The 16,438-nt window shown below is 33.4% G+C and overlaps 1 protein-coding gene across 1 annotated transcript in view; it reads left to right on the forward strand.

Annotated features, from left to right (window-relative positions):
- The window catches only part of LOC115112767 (synaptotagmin-7-like), a 126,448-nt gene that overhangs the window by 70,198 nt on the left and 39,812 nt on the right, over positions 1-16,438 (forward strand). The window lies entirely within an intron of this gene.

The following is a 16,438-nucleotide window of genomic DNA, read 5'->3' on the forward strand; positions in this document are numbered from 1 at the left end:
TCATATCAATGGAGTAGTCTTTACTTTACATTAGCTCATATCAATGGTCTAGTCATTACTGTACATTAGCTCATATCAATGGACTAGTCTTTACTTTACATTAGCTCATATCAATGGACTAGCTCATATCAATGGACTAGTCATTACTGTACATTAGCTCATATCAATGGACTAGTCTTTACTTTACATTAGCTCATATCAATGGTCTAGTCATTACTGTACATTAGCTCATATCAATGGAGTAGTCTTTACTTTACATTAGCTCATATCAATGGTCTAGTCATTACTGTACATTAGCTCATATCAATGGAGTAGTCTTTACTTTACATTAGCTCATATCAATGGTCTAGTCATTACTGTACATTAGCTCATATCAATGGACTAGTCTTTACTTTACATTAGCTCATATCAATGGTCTAGTCATTACTGTACATTAGCTCATATCAATGGACTAGTCTTTACTTTACATTAGCTCATATCAATGGACTAGTCATTACTTTACATTAGCTCATATCAATGGACTAGTCTTTACTTTACATTAGCTCATATCAATGGACTAGTCTTTACTTTACATTAGCTCATATCAATGGAGTAGTATTTACTGTACATTAGCTCTTATCAATGGACTAGTCATTACTGTACATTAGCTCATAGCAGTGGTCTAGTCATTACTGTACATTAGCTCATATCAATGGAGTAGTCTTTACTTTACATTAGCTCATATCAATGGAGTAGTCTTTACTTTACATCAGCTCATATCAATGGAGTAGTCTTTACTTTACATTAGCTCATATCAATGGTCTAGTCATTACTGTACATTAGCTCATATCAATGGACTAGTCTTTACTTTACATTAGCTCATATCAATGGTCTAGTCATTACTGTACATTAGCTCATATCAATGGACTAGCTCATATCAATGGACTAGTCATTACTGTACATTAGCTCATATCAATGGACTAGTCATTACTGTACATTAGCTCATATCAATGGAGTAGTCTTTACTTTACATTAGCTCATATCAATGGAGTAGTCTTTACTTTACATCAGCTCATATCAATGGAGTAGTCTTTACTTTACATTAGCTCATATCAATGGAGTAGTCTTTATTTTACATTAGCTCATATCAATGGAGTAGTCTTTACTTTACATTAGCTCATATCAATGGTCTAGTCATTACTGTACATTCGCTCATATCAATGGACTAGTCTTTACTTTACATTAGCTCATATCAATGGTGTAGTCATTACTGTACATTAGCTCACATCAGTGGTCTAGTCATTACTGTACATTAGCTCTTATCAGTGGTCTAGTCATTACTGTACATTAGCTCATATCAGTGGTCTAGTCATTACTGTACATTAGCTCATATCAATGGAGTAGTCTTTACTTTACATTAGCTCATATCAATGGACTAGTCATTACTGTACATTAGCTCATATCAATGGTCTAGTCATTACTTTACATTAGCTCATATCAATGGACTAGTCTTTACTTTACATTAGCTCTTATCAATGGACTAGTCTTTACTTTACAGTAGCTCATATCCATGGACTAGTCATTACTGTACATTAGCTCATATCAATGGACTAGTCATTACTTTACATTAGCTCATATCAATGGACTAGTCTTTACTTTACATTAGCTCATAGCAGTGGTCTAGTCATTACTGTACATTAGCTCATATCAATGGAGTAGTCTTTACTTTACATTAGCTCATATCAATGGAGTAGTCTTTACTTTACATTAGCTCATATCAATGGAGTAGTCTTTACTTTACATTAGCTCATATCAATGGTCTAGTCATTACTGTACATTCGCTCATATCAATGGACTAGTCTTTACTTTACATTAGCTCATATCAATGGTGTAGTCATTACTGTACATTAGCTCACATCAGTGGTCTAGTCATTACTGTACATTAGCTCTTATCAGTGGTCTAGTCATTACTGTACATTAGCTCATATCAGTGGTCTAGTCATTACTGTACATTAGCTCATATCAATGGAGTAGTCTTTACTTTACATTAGCTCATATCAATGGACTAGTCATTACTGTACATTAGCTCATATCAATGGTCTAGTCATTACTTTACATTAGCTCATATCAATGGACTAGTCTTTACTTTACATTAGCTCTTATCAATGGACTAGTCTTTAGCTCATATCAATGGACTAGTCTTTACTTTACATTAGCTCATATCAATGGACTAGTCTTTACTTTACATTAGCTCATATCAGTGGTCTAGTCATTACTGTACATTAGCTCATATCAATGGACTAGTCTTTACTTTACATTAGCTCATATCAATGGACTAGTCTTTACTTTACATTAGCTCATATCAATGGAGTAGTCTTTACTTTACTCATATCAATGGTCTAGTCATTACTGCTCTCATATCAATGGACTAGTCTTTACTTTACATTAGCTCATATCAATGGACTAGCTCATATCAATGGACTAGTCATTACTGTACATTAGCTCATATCAATGGACTAGTCTTTACTTTACATTAGCTCATATCAATGGTCTAGTCATTACTGTACATTAGCTCATATCAATGGAGTAGTCTTTACTTTACATTAGCTCATATCAATGGTCTAGTCATTACTGTACATTAGCTCATATCAATGGAGTAGTCTTTACTTTACATTAGCTCATATCAATGGTCTAGTCATTACTGTACATTAGCTCATATCAATGGACTAGTCTTTACTTTACATTAGCTCATATCAATGGTCTAGTCATTACTGTACATTAGCTCATATCAATGGACTAGTCTTTACTTTACATTAGCTCATATCAATGGACTAGTCATTACTTTACATTAGCTCATATCAATGGACTAGTCTTTACTTTACATTAGCTCATATCAATGGACTAGTCTTTACTTTACATTAGCTCATATCAATGGAGTAGTCTTTACTGTACATTAGCTCTTATCAATGGACTAGTCATTACTGTACATTAGCTCATAGCAGTGGTCAAGTCATTACTGTACATTAGCTCATATCAATGGAGTAGTCTTTACTTTACATTAGCTCATATCAATGGAGTAGTCTTTACTTTACATCAGCTCATATCAATGGAGTAGTCTTTACTTTACATTAGCTCATATCAATGGTCTAGTCATTACTGTACATTAGCTCATATCAATGGACTAGTCTTTACTTTACATTAGCTCATATCAATGGTCTAGTCATTACTGTACATTAGCTCATATCAATGGACTAGCTCATATCAATGGACTAGTCATTACTGTACATTAGCTCATATCAATGGACTAGTCATTACTGTACATTAGCTCATATCAATGGTCTTTAGTCATTACTGTACATTAGCTCATATCAATGGAGTAGTCTTTACTTTACATTAGCTCATATCAATGGAGTAGTCTTTACTTTACATTAGCTCATATCAATGGAGTAGTCTTTACTTTACATTAGCTCATATCAATGGTCTAGTCATTACTGTACATTCGCTCATATCAATGGACTAGTCTTTACTTTACATTAGCTCATATCAATGGTGTAGTCATTACTGTACATTAGCTCACATCAGTGGTCTAGTCATTACTGTACATTAGCTCTTATCAGTGGTCTAGTCATTACTGTACATTAGCTCATATCAGTGGTCTAGTCATTACTGTACATTAGCTCATATCAATGGAGTAGTCTTTACTTTACATTAGCTCATATCAATGGACTAGTCATTACTGTACATTAGCTCATATCAATGGTCTAGTCATTACTTTACATTAGCTCATATCAATGGACTAGTCTTTACTTTACATTAGCTCTTATCAATGGACTAGTCTTTACTTTACAGTAGCTCATATCCATGGACTAGTCATTACTGTACATTAGCTCATATCAATGGACTAGTCATTACTTTACATTAGCTCATATCAATGGACTAGTCTTTACTTTACATTAGCTCATAGCAGTGGTCTAGTCATTACTGTACATTAGCTCATATCAATGGAGTAGTCTTTACTTTACATTAGCTCATATCAATGGAGTAGTCTTTACTTTACATTAGCTCATATCAATGGAGTAGTCTTTACTTTACATTAGCTCATATCAATGGTCTAGTCATTACTGTACATTAGCTCATATCAATGGACTAGTCTTTACTTTACATTAGCTCATATCAATGGACTAGCTCATATCAATGGACTAGTCATTACTGTACATTAGCTCATATCAATGGACTAGTCATTACTGTACATTAGCTCATATCAATGGACTAGTCATTACTGTACATTAGCTCATAGCAGTGGACTAGTCTTTACTTTACAGTAGCTCATATCAATGGACTAGTCTTTACTTTACATTAGCTCATATCAATGGTCTAGTCATTACTGTACCTTAGCTCATTCAATGCTCATATCAATGGACTAGTCTTTACTTTACAGTAGCTCATATCAATGGACTAGTCATTACTTTACATTAGCTCATATCAATGGACTAGTCTTTACTTTACAGTAGCTCATATCAATGGACTAGTCTTTACTTTACAATAGCTCATATCAATGGACTAGTCATTACTTTACATTAGCTCATATCAATGGACTAGTCATTACTGTACATTAGCTCATATCAATGGTCTAGTCATTACTTTACATTAGATCATATCAATGGACTAGTCTTTACTTTACATTAGCTCTTATCAATGGACTAGTCTTTACTTTACAGTAGCTCATATCAATGGACTAGTCATTACTGTACATTAGCTCATATCAATGGTCTAGTCATTACTGTACATTAGCTCATATCAATGGACTAGTCTTTACTTTACATTAGCTCATATCAATGGACTAGTCATTACTGTACATTAGCTCATATCAATGGACTAGTCTTTACTTTACATTAGCTCATATCAATGGACTAGTCATTACTTTACATTAGCTCATATCAATGGACTAGTCTTTACTTTACATTAGCTCATATCAATGGAGTAGTCTTTACTTTACATTAGCTCATATCAATGGAGTAGTCATTACTGTACATTAGCTCTTATCAATGGACTAGTCATTACTGTACATTAGCTCATATCAATGGTCAAGTCATTACTGTACATTAGCTCATATCAATGGAGTAGTCTTTACTTTACATTAGCTCATATCAATGGAGTAGTCTTTACTTTACATTAGCTCATATCAATGGAGTAGTCTTTACTTTACATTAGCTCATATCAATGGTCTAGTCATTACTGTACATTAGCTCATATCAATGGACTAGTCTTTACTTTACATTAGCTCATATCAATGGACTAGTCTAGTCATTACTGTACATTAGCTCACATGGACTAGCTCATATCAATGGACTAGTCATTACTGTACATTAGCTCATATCAATGGTAGTCTTACTGTACATTAGCTCAATCAATGGACTAGTCTTTACTTTACATTAGCTCATATCAATGGAGTAGTCTCTTTACATTAGCTCATATCAATGGTCTAGTCATTACTGTACATTAGCTCATATCAATGGACTAGTCTTTACTTTACATTAGCTCATATCAATGGTGTAGTCATTACTGTACATTAGCTCACATCAATGGTCTAGTCATTACTGTACATTAGCTCTTATCAGTGGACTAGTCATTACTGTACATTAGCTCATATCAATGGTCTAGTCATTACTGTACATTAGCTCATATCAATGGACTAGTCTTTACTTTACAGTAGCTCATATCAATGGACTAGTCATTACTGTACATTAGCTCATATCAATGGACTAGTCATTACTTTACATTAGCTCATATCAATGGACTAGTCTTTACTTTACATTAGCTCTTATCAATGGACTAGTCTTTACTTTACAGTAGCTCATATCAATGGACTAGTCATTACTGTACCTTAGCTCATATCAATGGACTAGTCTTTACTTTACATTAGCTCATAGCAGTGGTCTAGTCATTACTGTACATTAGCTCATATCAATGGAGTAGTCTTTACTTTACATTAGCTCATATCAATGGGGTAGTCTTTACTTTACATTAGCTCATATCAATGGAGTAGTCTTTACTTTACATTAGCTCATATCAATGGTCTAGTCATTACTGTACATTAGCTCATATAATTGGACTAGTCTTTACTTTACATTAGCTCATATCAATGGACTAGCTCATATCAATGGACTAGTCATTACTGTACATTAGCTCATATCAATGGACTAGTCTTTACTTTACATTAGCTCATATCAGTGGTCTAGTCATTACTGTACATTAGCTCATATCAATGGAGTAGTCTTTACTTTACATTAGCTCATATCAATGGTCTAGTCATTACTGTACATTAGCTCATATCAATGGAGTAGTCTTTACTTTACATTAGCTCATATCAATGGTCTAGTCATTACTGTACATTAGCTCATATCAATGGACTAGTCTTTACTTTACATTAGCTCATATCAATGGTCTAGTCATTACTGTACATTAGCTCATATCAATGGACTAGTCTTTACTTTACATTAGCTCATATCAATGGACTAGTCATTACTTTACATTAGCTCATATCAATGGACTAGTCTTTACTTTACATTAGCTCATATCAATGGACTAGTCTTTACTTTACATTAGCTCATATCAATGGAGTAGTATTTACTGTACATTAGCTCTTATCAATGGACTAGTCATTACTGTACATTAGCTCATAGCAGTGGTCAAGTCATTACTGTACATTAGCTCATATCAATGGAGTAGTCTTTACTTTACATTAGCTCATATCAATGGAGTAGTCTTTACTTTACATCAGCTCATATCAATGGAGTAGTCTTTACTTTACATTAGCTCATATCAATGGTCTAGTCATTACTGTACATTAGCTCATATCAATGGACTAGTCTTTACTTTACATTAGCTCATATCAATGGTCTAGTCATTACTGTACATTAGCTCATATCAATGGACTAGCTCATATCAATGGACTAGTCATTACTGTACATTAGCTCATATCAATGGACTAGTCATTACTGTACATTAGCTCATATCAATGGAGTAGTCTTTACTTTACATTAGCTCATATCAATGGAGTAGTCTTTACTTTACATTAGCTCATATCAATGGAGTAGTCTTTACTTTACATTAGCTCATATCAATGGAGTAGTCTTTACTTTACATTAGCTCATATCAATGGAGTAGTCTTTACTTTACATTAGCTCATATCAATGGTCTAGTCATTACTGTACATTAGCTCATATCAATGGACTAGTCTTTACTTTACATTAGCTCATATCAATGGTGTAGTCATTACTGTACATTAGCTCACATCAGTGGTCTAGTCATTACTGTACATTAGCTCTTATCAGTGGTCTAGTCATTACTGTACATTAGCTCATATCAGTGGTCTAGTCATTACTGTACATTAGCTCATATCAATGGAGTAGTCTTTACTTTACATTAGCTCATATCAATGGACTAGTCATTACTGTACATTAGCTCATATCAATGGTCTAGTCATTACTTTACATTAGCTCATATCAATGGACTAGTCTTTACTTTACATTAGCTCTTATCAATGGACTAGTCTTTACTTTACAGTAGCTCATATCCATGGACTAGTCATTACTGTACATTAGCTCATATCAATGGACTAGTCATTACTTTACATTAGCTCATATCAATGGACTAGTCTTTACTTTACATTAGCTCATAGCAGTGGTCTAGTCATTACTGTACATTAGCTCATATCAATGGAGTAGTCTTTACTTTACATTAGCTCATATCAATGGAGTAGTCTTTACTTTACATTAGCTCATATCAATGGAGTAGTCTTTACTTTACATTAGCTCATATCAATGGTCTAGTCATTACTGTACATTAGCTCATATCAATGGACTAGTCTTTACTTTACATTAGCTCATATCAATGGACTAGCTCATATCAATGGACTAGTCATTACTGTACATTAGCTCATATCAATGGACTAGTCATTACTGTACATTAGCTCATATCAATGGACTAGTCATTACTGTACATTAGCTCATAGCAGTGGACTAGTCTTTACTTTACAGCTCATATCAATGGACTAGTCTTTACTTTACATTAGCTCATATCAATGGTCTAGTCATTACTGTACATTAGCTCATATCAATGGACTAGTCTTTACTTTACAGTCTTATCAATGGACTAGTCATTACTTTACATTAGCTCATATCAATGGACTAGTCTTTACTTTACAGTAGCTCATATCAATGGACTAGTCTTTACTTTACAATAGCTCATATCAATGGACTAGTCATTACTTTACATTAGCTCATATCAATGGACTAGTCATTACTGTACATTAGCTCATATCAATGGTCTAGTCATTACTTTACATTAGATCATATCAATGGACTAGTCTTTACTTTACATTAGCTCTTATCAATGGACTAGTCTTTACTTTACAGTAGCTCATATCAATGGACTAGTCATTACTGTACATTAGCTCATATCAATGGTCTAGTCATTACTGTACATTAGCTCATATCAATGGACTAGTCTTTACTTTACATTAGCTCATATCAATGGTCTAGTCATTACTGTACATTAGCTCATATCAATGGACTAGTCTTTACTTTACATTAGCTCATATCAATGGACTAGTCATTACTTTACATTAGCTCATATCAATGGACTAGTCTTTACTTTACATTAGCTCATATCAATGGAGTAGTCTTTACTTTACATTAGCTCATATCAATGGAGTAGTATTTACTGTACATTAGCTCTTATCAATGGACTAGTCATTACTGTACATTAGCTCATAGCAGTGGTCAAGTCATTACTGTACATTAGCTCATATCAATGGAGTAGTCTTTACTTTACATTAGCTCATATCAATGGAGTAGTCTTTACTTTACATTAGCTCATATCAATGGAGTAGTCTTTACTTTACATTAGCTCATATCAATGGTCTAGTCATTACTGTACATTAGCTCATATCAATGGACTAGTCTTTACTTTACATTAGCTCATATCAATGGTCTAGTCATTACTGTACATTAGCTCATATCAATGGACTAGCTCATATCAATGGACTAGTCATTACTGTACATTAGCTCATATCAATGGACTAGTCATTACTGTACATTAGCTCATAGCAGTGGTCTAGTCATTACTGTACATTAGCTCATATCAATGGAGTAGTCTTTACTTTACATTAGCTCATATCAATGGAGTAGTCTTTACTTTACATTAGCTCATATCAATGGAGTAGTCTTTACTTTACATTAGCTCATATCAATGGTCTAGTCATTACTGTACATTCGCTCATATCAATGGACTAGTCTTTACTTTACATTAGCTCATATCAATGGTGTAGTCATTACTGTACATTAGCTCACATCAGTGGTCTAGTCATTACTGTACATTAGCTCTTATCAGTGGTCTAGTCATTACTGTACATTAGCTCATATCAGTGGTCTAGTCATTACTGTACATTAGCTCATATCAATGGAGTAGTCTTTACTTTACATTAGCTCATATCAATGGACTAGTCATTACTGTACATTAGCTCATATCAATGGTCTAGTCATTACTTTACATTAGCTCATATCAATGGACTAGTCTTTACTTTACATTAGCTCTTATCAATGGACTAGTCTTTACTTTACAGTAGCTCATATCCATGGACTAGTCATTACTGTACATTAGCTCATATCAATGGACTAGTCATTACTTTACATTAGCTCATATCAATGGACTAGTCTTTACTTTACATTAGCTCATAGCAGTGGTCTAGTCATTACTGTACATTAGCTCATATCAATGGAGTAGTCTTTACTTTACATTAGCTCATATCAATGGAGTAGTCTTTACTTTACATTAGCTCATATCAATGGAGTAGTCTTTACTTTACATTAGCTCATATCAATGGTCTAGTCATTACTGTACATTAGCTCATATCAATGGACTAGTCTTTACTTTACATTAGCTCATATCAATGGACTAGCTCATATCAATGGACTAGTCATTACTGTACATTAGCTCATATCAATGGACTAGTCATTACTGTACATTAGCTCATATCAATGGACTAGTCATTACTGTACATTAGCTCATAGCAGTGGACTAGTCTTTACTTTACAGTAGCTCATATCAATGGACTAGTCTTTACTTTACATTAGCTCATATCAATGGTCTAGTCATTACTGTACCTTAGCTCATATCAATGGACTAGCTCATATCAATGGACTAGTCTTTACTTTACAGTAGCTCATATCAATGGACTAGTCATTACTTTACATTAGCTCATATCAATGGACTAGTCTTTACTTTACAGTAGCTCATATCAATGGACTAGTCTTTACTTTACAATAGCTCATATCAATGGACTAGTCATTACTTTACATTAGCTCATATCAATGGACTAGTCATTACTGTACATTAGCTCATATCAATGGTCTAGTCATTACTTTACATTAGATCATATCAATGGACTAGTCTTTACTTTACATTAGCTCTTATCAATGGACTAGTCTTTACTTTACAGTAGCTCATATCAATGGACTAGTCATTACTGTACATTAGCTCATATCAATGGTCTAGTCATTACTGTACATTAGCTCATATCAATGGACTAGTCTTTACTTTACATTAGCTCATATCAATGGTCTAGTCATTACTGTACATTAGCTCATATCAATGGACTAGTCTTTACTTTACATTAGCTCATATCAATGGACTAGTCATTACTTTACATTAGCTCATATCAATGGACTAGTCTTTACTTTACATTAGCTCATATCAATGGACTAGTCTTTACTTTACATTAGCTCATATCAATGGAGTAGTATTTACTCATTAGCTCATCAATGGACTAGTCATTACTGTACATTAGCTCATAGCAGTGGTCTAGTCATTACTGTACATTAGCTCATATCAATGGAGTAGTCTTTACTTTACATTAGCTCATATCAATGGAGTAGTCTTTACTTTACATCAGCTCATATCAATGGAGTAGTCTTTACTTTACATTAGCTCATATCAATGGTCTAGTCATTACTGTACATTAGCTCATATCAATGGACTAGTCTTTACTTTACATTAGCTCATATCAATGGTCTAGTCATTACTGTACATTAGCTCATATCAATGGACTAGTCATTACTGTACATTAGCTCATATCAATGGACTAGTCATTACTGTACATTAGCTCATATCAGTGGTCTAGTCATTACTGTACATTAGCTCATATCAATGGAGTAGTCTTTACTTTACATTAGCTCATATCAATGGAGTAGTCTTTACTTTACATTAGCTCATATCAATGGAGTAGTCTTTACTTTACATTAGCTCATATCAATGGTCTAGTCATTACTGTACATTAGCTCATATCAATGGACTAGTCTTTACTTTACATTAGCTCATATCAATGGTCTAGTCATTACTGTACATTAGCTCATATCAATGGAGTAGTCTTTACTTTACATTAGCTCATATCAATGGTCTAGTCATTACTGTACATTAGCTCATATCAATGGAGTAGTCTTTACTTTACATTAGCTCATATCAATGGTCTAGTCATTACTGTACATTAGCTCATATCAATGGACTAGTCTTTACTTTACATTAGCTCATATCAATGGACTAGTCATTACTGTACATTAGCTCATATCAATGGACTAGTCTTTACTTTACATTAGCTCATATCAATGGACTAGTCATTACTTTACATTAGCTCATATCAATGGACTAGTCATTACTTTACATTAGCTCATATCAATGGACTAGTCTTTACTTTACATTAGCTCATATCAATGGACTAGTATTTACTGTACATTAGCTCTTATCAATGGACTAGTCATTACTGTACATTAGCTCATAGCAGTGGTCAAGTCATTACTGTACATTAGCTCATATCAATGGAGTAGTCTTTACTTTACATTAGCTCATATCAATGGACTAGTCTTTACTTTACATTAGCTCATATCAATGGAGTAGTCTTTACTTTACATTAGCTCATATCAATGGTCTAGTCATTACTGTACATTAGCTCATATCAATGGACTAGCTCATATCAATGGACTAGTCATTACTGTACATTAGCTCATATCAATGGACTAGTCATTACTGTACATTAGCTCATATGTGGTCTAGTCATTACTGTACATTAGCTCATATCAATGGAGTAGTCTTTACTTTACATTAGCTCATATCAATGGAGTAGTCTTTACTTTACATTAGCTCATATCAATGGAGTAGTCTTTACTTTACATTAGCTCATATCAATGGTCTAGTCATTACTGTACATTAGCTCATATCAATGGACTAGTCTTTACTTTACATTAGCTCATATCAATGGTCTAGTCATTACTGTACATTAGCTCATATCAATGGACTAGTCTTTACTTTACATTAGCTCATATCAATGGTCTAGTCATTACTGTACATTAGCTCATATCAATGGACTAGTCTTTACTTTACATTAGCTCATATCAATGGTCTAGTCATTACTGTACATTAGCTCATATCAATGGACTAGTCTTTACTTTACATTAGCTCATATCAATGGTCTAGTCATTACTGTACATTAGCTCATATCAATGGACTAGTCTTTACTTTACATTAGCTCATATCAATGGACTAGTCATTACTTTACATTAGCTCATATCAATGGACTAGTCTTTACTTTACATTAGCTCATATCAATGGACTAGTCTTTACTTTACATTAGCTCATATCAATGGAGTAGTATTTACTGTACATTAGCTCTTATCAATGGACTAGTCATTACTGTACATTAGCTCATAGCAGTGGTCAAGTCATTACTGTACATTAGCTCATATCAATGGAGTAGTCTTTACTTTACATTAGCTCATATCAATGGAGTAGTCTTTACTTTACATCAGCTCATATCAATGGAGTAGTCTTTACTTTACATTAGCTCATATCAATGGTCTAGTCATTACTGTACATTAGCTCATATCAATGGACTAGTCTTTACTTTACATTAGCTCATATCAATGGTCTAGTCATTACTGTACATTAGCTCATATCAATGGACTAGCTCATATCAATGGACTAGTCATTACTGTACATTAGCTCATATCAATGGACTAGTCATTACTGTACATTAGCTCATAGCAGTGGTCTAGTCATTACTGTACATTAGCTCATATCAATGGAGTAGTCTTTACTTTACATTAGCTCATATCAATGGAGTAGTCTTTACTTTACATTAGCTCATATCAATGGAGTAGTCTTTACTTTACATTAGCTCATATCAATGGTCTAGTCATTACTGTACATTAGCTCATATCAATGGACTAGTCTTTACTTTACATTAGCTCATATCAATGGTGTAGTCATTACTGTACATTAGCTCACATCAGTGGTCTAGTCATTACTGTACATTAGCTCTTATCAGTGGTCTAGTCATTACTGTACATTAGCTCATATCAATGGACTAGTCTTTACTTTACATTAGCTCATATCAATGGTCTAGTCATTACTGTACATTAGCTCATATCAATGGACTAGCTCATATCAATGGACTAGTCATTACTGTACATTAGCTCATATCAATGGACTAGTCATTACTGTACATTAGCTCATATCAATGGTCTAGTCATTACTTTACATTAGCTCATATCAATGGAGTAGTCTTTACTTTACATTAGCTCATATCAATGGAGTAGTCTTTACTTTACATTAGCTCATATCAATGGAGTAGTCTTTACTTTACATTAGCTCATATCAATGGTCTAGTCATTACTGTACATTAGCTCATATCAATGGACTAGTCTTTACTTTACATTAGCTCATATCAATGGTCTAGTCATTACTGTACATTAGCTCATATCAATGGAGTAGTCTTTACTTTACATTAGCTCATATCAATGGTCTAGTCATTACTGTACATTAGCTCATATCAATGGAGTAGTCTTTACTTTACATTAGCTCATATCAATGGTCTAGTCATTACTGTACATTAGCTCATATCAATGGACTAGTCTTTACTTTACATTAGCTCATATCAATGGACTAGTCATTACTGTACATTAGCTCATATCAATGGACTAGTCTTTACTTTACATTAGCTCATATCAATGGACTAGTCATTACTTTACATTAGCTCATATCAATGGACTAGTCTTTACTTTACATTAGCTCATATCAATGGACTAGTCTTTACTTTACATTAGCTCATATCAATGGAGTAGTATTTACTGTACATTAGCTCATATCAATGGACTAGTCATTACTGTACATTAGCTCATAGCAGTGGTCTAGTCATTACTGTACATTAGCTCATATCAATGGAGTAGTCTTTACTTTACATTAGCTCATATCAATGGAGTAGTCTTTACTTTACATTAGCTCATATCAATGGAGTAGTCTTTACTTTACATTAGCTCATATCAATGGTCTAGTCATTACTGTACATTAGCTCATATCAATGGACTAGTCTTTACTTTACATTAGCTCATATCAATGGTCTAGTCATTACTGTACATTAGCTCATATCAATGGACTAGTCTTTACTTTACATTAGCTCATATCAATGGTCTAGTCATTACTGTACATTAGCTCATATCAATGGACTAGTCTTTACTTTACATTAGCTCATATCAATGGTCTAGTCATTACTGTACATTAGCTCATATCAATGGAGTAGTCTTTACTTTACATTAGCTCATATCAATGGTCTAGTCATTACTGTACATTAGCTCATATCAATGGACTAGTCTTTACTTTACATTAGCTCATATCAATGGTCTAGTCATTACTGTACATTAGCTCATATCAATGGACTAGTCTTTACTTTACATTAGCTCATATCAATGGACTAGTCATTACTGTACATTAGCTCATATCAATGGACTAGTCTTTACTTTACATTAGCTCATATCAATGGACTAGTCATTACTTTACATTAGCTCATATCAATGGACTAGTCTTTACTTTACATTAGCTCATATCAATGGACTAGTCTTTACTTTACATTAGCTCATATCAATGGAGTAGTATTTACTGTACATTAGCTCTTATCAATGGACTAGTCATTACTGTACATTAGCTCATAGCAGTGGTCTAGTCATTACTGTACATTAGCTCATATCAATGGAGTAGTCTTTACTTTACATTAGCTCATATCAATGGAGTAGTCTTTACTTTACATCAGCTCATATCAATGGAGTAGTCTTTACTTTACATTAGCTCATATCAATGGTCTAGTCATTACTGTACATTAGCTCATATCAATGGACTAGTCTTTATTTACATTAGCTCATATCAATGGTCTAGTCATTACTGTACATTAGCTCATATCAATGGACTAGTCTTTACTTTACATTAGCTCATATCAATGGACTAGTCATTACTGTACATTAGCTCATATCAATGGACTAGTCATTCAATGGACTGTCATTACTGTACATTAGCTCATATCAATGGACTAGTCATTACTGTACATTAGCTCACAGTGGTCTAGTCATTACTGTACATTAGCTCATATCAATGGAGTAGTCTTTACTTTACATTAGCTCATATCAATGGAGTAGTCTTTACTTTACATTAGCTCATATCAATGGAGTAGTCTTTACTTTACATTAGCTCATATCAATGGAGTAGTCTTTACTTTACATTAGCTCATATCAATGGTCTAGTCATTACTGTACATTAGCTCATATCAATGGACTAGCTCATATCAATGGACTAGTCATTACTGTACATTAGCTCATATCAATGGACTAGTCATTACTGTACATTAGCTCATAGCAGTGGTCTAGTCATTACTGTACATCTCATATCAATGGAGTAGTCTTTACTTTACATTAGCTCATATCAATGGAGTAGTCTTTACTTTACATTAGCTCATATCAATGGAGTAGTCTTTACTTTACATTAGCTCATATCAATGGTCTAGTCATTACTGTACATTAGCTCATATCAATGGACTAGTCATTCAATGGACTAGTCATTACATTAGCTCATATCAATGGACTAGTCATTTGTACTTAGCTCATAGCATGGTCTAGTCATTACTGTACATTAGCTCATATCAATGGAGTAGTCTTTACTTTACATTAGCTCATATCAATGGACTAGTCTTTACTTTACATTAGCTCATATCAATGGAGTAGTCTTTACTTTACATTAGCTCATATCAATGGTCTAGTCATTACTGTATATCAATGGACTAGCTTTACATAGCTCAATCAATGGTCTAGTCATTACTGTACATTAGCTCATATCAATGGAGTAGTCTTTACTTTACATTAGCTCATATCAATGGTCTAGTCATTACTGTACATTAGCTCATATCAATGGAGTAGTCTTTACTTTACATTAGCTCATATCAATGGTCTAGTCATTACTGTACATTAGCTCATATCAATGGACTAGTCTTTACTTTACATTAGCTCATATCAATGGACTAGTCATTACTGTACATTAGCTCATATCAATGGACTAGCTCATATCAATGGACTAGTCATTACTGTAC

The sequence above is a fragment of the Oncorhynchus nerka genome, linkage group LG28 (genome assembly GCF_034236695.1).
Source record: "Oncorhynchus nerka isolate Pitt River linkage group LG28, Oner_Uvic_2.0, whole genome shotgun sequence".
Taxonomy (NCBI): domain Eukaryota; kingdom Metazoa; phylum Chordata; class Actinopteri; order Salmoniformes; family Salmonidae; genus Oncorhynchus; species Oncorhynchus nerka.